Genomic DNA, 6,622 nt, shown 5'->3' on the forward strand with positions numbered 1-6,622 from the left:
TCCAAAAGATAAAATTCAAGTTAAAATTAAATTCAAGACTTCTGTCTGATATTTTATACGGCACAGATACTTATATTTAAAATATTTTTAAAAGATCAGTTTTATGGATTGGGACAACAACTTAACCACTCACATGTTCATTTATTGCTTATAGTTACCTACTTTTGAGAAGAGGGTGATAATATAAAAATATCATTTATATATATCAGTGAATGAATTAAGTGCTGTAGTGCTCTAGTGACTGACTGGAGTCAAACAGAAATCTAGGTTTCCCTCCAGTAATTTCAAAGACTCCATTATATTTTCCATGTTATAAATCCTTTTAGGATTTATTTTAAAAATCCAAATTTAGATTAGATTTAGAGAAATTAATTTTGGTCACTATGCAGATGCTTGTTTAATCAGAAGAAAACAAAGAAATAATAATTTAGTTTTGTCATTAAGGAGGAAGAACCTTTTAAAAAAGCAGAGGTCTTGTCCAAATATAAATTATGCTAGTGATTTAGCTTCTCCTGATCATCTGATTATACTGGACATCTCAGTCACGGTTCAGTATCATCCTATTGCTACTTTTATCTCTCTGGCACTTCCCTGTAGTTAGGTTAACTATAAATAGATGAATGAACTTGGACTTAAAGATTTGTGTGATTGAAATGATAACATTACAGATGATTGTGTATTTTTCAGCCACCTGAAAGAGAAGTTAGACAGATACTAATACAGTCAACATATTCTCTCCCTGTTCTTTCAATAATCAACATCTATAATTTCTCACATGTATCACATATTTCTCAGTAAAAATAACCAGCATTTGAGAGCTTACTATGTGTCAAATGTGGTTCTGGGTGCTTTTATGGATTACCTCCTTTAATCATCACAACAGCCCAATGAGTAAGTACTATTACTACCTACTTTTTAGAGATTATTAAATTGAGACCTAAAGAGTTAAATAACTTACCCAAAGTTATGCAGATAGTAAGTTGTGAAACAGTTATGTATGTGAATGATCTTGTTTCAGAATCTTTACTCTTAATTGCTAACCTATATCATTCCCAAATCCTATTGTTCTTTTTCCTTTTCTTTTTCCACACAAAAGTGCTTTGTTGAATTCAATTGTAGACTGACATATACAGAAAATGCTGTGAAAGGAGTAATAGCTTCAGGCCATGGGGAGCTACTAGTAGCCTCCATAACCTTGTATGATCTCTGAAATTGCTTGGAAAGTCATCAGTGAGCCAGTGGTGAAAATATTGATGAACATAATAATCAGAAAGAGGCCTAAAACCAGGGCCCAGATGTTCAGACACTTGGTGGTGGAGGCATAGGCCTGGGCCCCAATCATGTCATCCACCATCTTCCAGTCCCTAGACTTCATGGAGTAGGCCAATGCCACAAAGCCCAGGCAGCCCAAGTTTGTGAAGATTGTGTTGAACAGGGACCAGATGATGTAGTTGGGCACAGACGTCTCACTGTGGATGTTGATCATGGTGGTTGTCAAAGGAGCCCAGCTCTGGTGTGCCCCAAGTACAGCCACCTCATGCTCCTCCTTGAGCATCTCATAGGTTGGGGGGATTTGGGTGTAGGCACCAGGGAAGAAGAGCTGGGAATTGGGGTTCATGGTGTGAGATGGAGCAACTGTTATTTTTTCTTTAAATAGCCTTCTAAGCAGACCAAATTTCATTAATTGATGAATAGTCCAATGTTTTAATCCTTTAGGATTATGTTAAATCTTTATTCCCAACAATCATTCATTTTCATAGAAAAAGGACTAGCAAAACATAAGTAAAGTAAAAGTGAGAATTTCCCCATAATCTCACCAATGCTACTGAGTTAAATTCTCTGGATTTCATTTTCTCCATCTAAATCCTGAAGTAATGCTTGATTACTTCTATCACTACTTTATTATTAACCAAATCAACTTAATATTAGTGAATATTAATTTGGAATAGTATTTCAAGTATGTTTGGAATTTTAATAAATACTATCTTTTAATTCCTTCACACAACACACACACACACACACACACACAAACTGACACACAATTGTCAATTATGTATTATTAAATAGTTTTCAGATGAGGAAATTGAGGCACAAAGGTTATAAATTACATCAAGTAACATAACTAGAAAAAGGCAAAGTGGGGGTTAAACTGATGTCTTCTGACACCCAAAAATATATACTTTCTAACACATTTTACCAAATACAAATTGAAGCTAGCAATTGAGAAACACTATAGACCTGAAAAACATACTTATTATGTGGTGGATGATGATGAAAGAATAGTGTCCTATATAACTCCATTTTGGTTATAGAAGAAAAGCTATTGAGGAATGCATTAATTAGAGTAGGCTAGACTGCAGTAACAGATTAAAATATTAAATGGATCAATAAATATATAGTTTATTTCTTGCTCACCTAAGAGTCCAGGGATCATATAGGTTTGTTAGTTCTGCTTTTCTAAAACTTGATTTTCATGTTACCTGGCAGATTGTCATTCAGGTGGCCAGAAAGGGAAAAGAATATGGAGAAAGTACACTAGCTTAAGAGCTTTGGCCTGGAAGTGACACAGGTCACTTCCACTAACATGCCACTCACAACTTGTTGGCTGGGTACCCTGGACAATTGATATTGAAAAATAAGAAATTAGATTGAGATGGACAGATATTCATCTTTACCACAGGAAGTTATCGATATTGAGTTCAATAATAGCTTAAATTGATTGCATATAAGAGGGTATTTTTTATTGTTAAATAGGGACCAATGGGTCAGTATATATTTAAGTGAGTACCCTTGGCATTTGTACACACATATATATCCTTGGGTGTCCTTTTATTTTTTTTTTAAGTGAGAAGATATGCCTAAGGCAATTACCAATGAAAATAAACATAAAATTATATAAGTTCCTTTTTTCCACCTTCTAAAGGCTCTTTAATAACCACTCATGTCTAATCATTCTTAAATGAAGAGTAAAGAGAATTGTAATGTTAGAAGAATTTACTGTTCATCAGAAATGAGAAATTAATAGAATACTGTTCACACATTTATAATCAAAATGCAATGAGAACAGTTTTTGTTTTTATTGATATCTTAAGCATCTAGGCCATTGGAAGACAAACTTTAGCAAGTAAGGACAAAAGGCACTTAGCGGCATTTGTTATCTTTGTAAACTGTCACTTTCTTTGTTAAAAAGGCCTTCACAAAAGAAGGTAGCTTAGAAATCAGCTCTAAACCTACTTTATTCCAAAGATTGAGAAAATACAGAGATGAGACATAAATGTCAGATTTTGTTTGACAGGCTAAATAAAATAATGGTAATTTGTATGTTGCTATTTAAAAAAACACTTTTAAGGGGATGTACAGTGATCATTTTAACTATAAAATAATTTTGGCTATTGGATCATTTATATAGACCTAAATCACATCTAAAATGATATGGAATAAAGGACAAAATTTTGCCCTATGCTGCACTATTTATGTTACCCAAATATCATTGTATTACTTTTACATCCTCTACAAGGTCAATAAATTGACAAACATATTGCCTCTCTAAGTGCTATATGAATAAAGGCTGTCTTTTTATCAGTGTATCACTTGTAATGGTTTGCTAAATCCACCATATACTTTTAGTTCCCACACTGGAAGCCTAAATGTGAAAAGCACACACCAACAATGGGAGAGTTTAGCTTGCTCTTCCTTTGTCTATATACTTCTCAGTCACTTAAGTACTTCTAGACTGCAGAAAGTCAAAATCACTAAATTATCATGCTGCTTGAATTTTCTTTGCAAAATATATGAAGGTCCCATGATTTGTTTGAATGCTTAGAGTGCATATAGAGAACAGATATGATGATTATTGAAGCTTTAACCTTGAAATGACTAAAAGATATTTTAACAGACTTTGACATAGGAAGAAGTTGATTTGGACAACTGCCTTCTTTCAGATATTCAAAACATATGTTGATTATTATGGGATCACAAAAGTTTCACAATTTTTGTAATGCTAAAATATCTTCAGCTAATAAAAATGAACTATAACTGAGCCACGTATGTAGTTCCAAAAGGTAAAAGGCTGTTATACAACTGGACAATGGTATTAGATTCCCTCACTTGAGCTGTCTGAATAGACGTGTAACATTCACCATTACTTGTAAGTCTTTTTAGCTACATAGAATCCACAGTGCATGAAAGTTAGATTTGAAAAGATATAATTTTGATATTCTTTCATTGTAATGTAGATATACAATAAGCAGATCACTTCAAACAATTAATTTTTGAATGTCTTTATTGGCAGTTGAGTATTTGAGAAACAAAAATGAGTAATATCAAGATGAGAGAGAGGAATGCACCTCTCTGTTGTTTGCAATTGAACAATGCAACAATTTTCCACATGAAAATGACTATATATAAGATTGAATTCATAGTTTAGGCTGAAAAAAAAGAATTTTCCATTGAATGCATTGTAGTAAATAAAATCTTTTTGGGTTTTTATGTTGATGCTTTACTAGATATCAAAATGATTTGTATATATCACCTACTTTTTAAGCAATGTTTATTTTAGTTGCTATGGGTACATTTTTAAAATAAAACTTCCTACAAACTGAATGAACAAAGTAACACATGAAAAATTAAAATATAAAGAGAATATTGTTCTTTAGGGCCCACTACTTTCAACTTAATTCAAAGAAGAGGTATATACTGCTGTATTTGTATTAGAAAATAATTTAATAGTGAAATATTACTTTCAAAAGTATGTATCTAATTAACTTTCACAGTTCTCTGTGCTTTTACAGACTATTTACAAAATATTATATAATCATACCTACAGCCCTCTTGAAGTTGTTTGTGTGGCAATGAATTGCATAACATAAAAAGAAACATAAATAGAGCGATACTGATAAATATAAGCTACGAGGAGAAGCATCTAGGATTAACAAAGTTCAGAAGAAAATAAGATTGAGAAAGATGAATCAGTCACTCTGAGTTTTAGACCTCACCCAAAGGCAGATAAATTAACTATGTTTACTATTAATAGATTTTTAAATTCATTTTATCTACTAATTTACATAGGTTTACATAAATTATAAGCATGTGTAGTAGGAAGAGCATGAGGATTGCAATAGGACAACATTAAGTTGAAATTCTGATATTAAAGATCTGAGTAATCTTGAGAACATTACTTAAATTCCCTGGGCCTAGTTTTCCTCTTCTACAGAGTGATATATTTTGTCTTCTAAGACAGTGTCCTTTTGAAAGTGAGAATGGGATACTAAAACAAATTAAGATTATAACATTTTTGAAATACTTATTTGGTGACTAATGACATATATATATATATTTAATGTTGAACCTAGAATATATTTTATTTATTTAGAGTTTATTTATAAAATATAGTTTAATCAAAATATATTTTCTTAATTTTAGATATTTTCTAATTTTTTTGAAATTCACAAACACTAAAATTTAATGTTTTTTTATTTATTATTTTTTATTATTATGTTATGTTAATCACCATACATTACATCATTAGTTTTTGATGTAGTATTCCATGATTCATTGTTTGCGTATAACACCCAGTGCTCCATGCAGTATGTGCCCTCTTTAATACCCATCACCAGACTAACCCATCCCCCCACCCGCCTCCCCTCTAGAACCCTCAGTTTGTTTCTCAGAGTCCATAGTCTCTTATGGTTCGTCTCCCCGTCCAATTTCCCCCCCCCCCATTCTTCCTTTCGGGCTTTCTTCTTCTTCTTTTTGATTTTTTTTTAAAGATGTAATGTATTATTCATTTCAGAGGTACAGGTCTGTGATTCAACAATCTTACACAATTCACAGTGCTCACCATAGGACATACCCTCTCCAATGTCTATCACCCAGCCACCCCATCCCTCCCACCCCCCACCACTCCAGCAACACTCAGTTTGTTTCCTGAGATTAAGAATTCCTCACATCAGTGAAGTCATATGATACATGTCTTTCCCTGATTGACTTATTTTGCTCAGCATAATACCCTCCAGTTCCATCCATGTCGTTGCAAATGGCAAGATTTCATTCCTTTTGATGGCTGCATAATATTCCATTGTATATATATACCACTTCTTCTTTACCCATTCATCTGTTGATGAACATCTTGGCTCTTTCCATAGTTTGGCGATTGTGGACATTGCTGCTATAAACATCGGGGTGCATGTACCCCTTCGGATCCCTACATTTGCATCTTTGAGGTAAATACCCAGTAGTGCAATTGCTGGATCATATGGTAGATCTATTTTCAACTTTTGGAGGAACCTCCATACTGTTTTCCAGAGTGGCTGCACCAGCTTGCATTCCCACCAACAGTGTAGGAGGGTTCCCCTTTCTCTGCATCCCCACCAACATCTGTCCTTTCCTGACTTGTTAATTTTAGCCATTCTGACTGGTGTGAGGTGGTATCTCATTGAGGTTTTGATTTGGATTTCCCTGATGCCAAGCGATGTTGAGCACTTTCTAATGTGTCTGTTGTCCATTTGGATGTCTTCTTTGGAAAAATGTCTGTTCATGTCTTCTGCCCATTTCTTGATTGGATTCTTTGTTCTTTGGGTGTTGAGTTTGATAAGTTCTTTATAGATTTTGGATACTAGCCCTT

At 33.5% G+C, this 6,622-nt stretch overlaps 1 pseudogene; it reads right to left on the reverse strand.

Annotated features, from left to right (window-relative positions):
* Positions 1-1,177: 1,177 nt before the first annotated feature.
* LOC144380551 (interferon-induced transmembrane protein 1 pseudogene) lies at positions 1,178-1,618 on the reverse strand (annotated as a pseudogene).
* Positions 1,619-6,622: the final 5,004 nt, after the last annotated feature.

The sequence above is a fragment of the Halichoerus grypus genome, chromosome X (genome assembly GCF_964656455.1).
Source record: "Halichoerus grypus chromosome X, mHalGry1.hap1.1, whole genome shotgun sequence".
Taxonomy (NCBI): Eukaryota; Metazoa; Chordata; class Mammalia; order Carnivora; family Phocidae; genus Halichoerus; species Halichoerus grypus.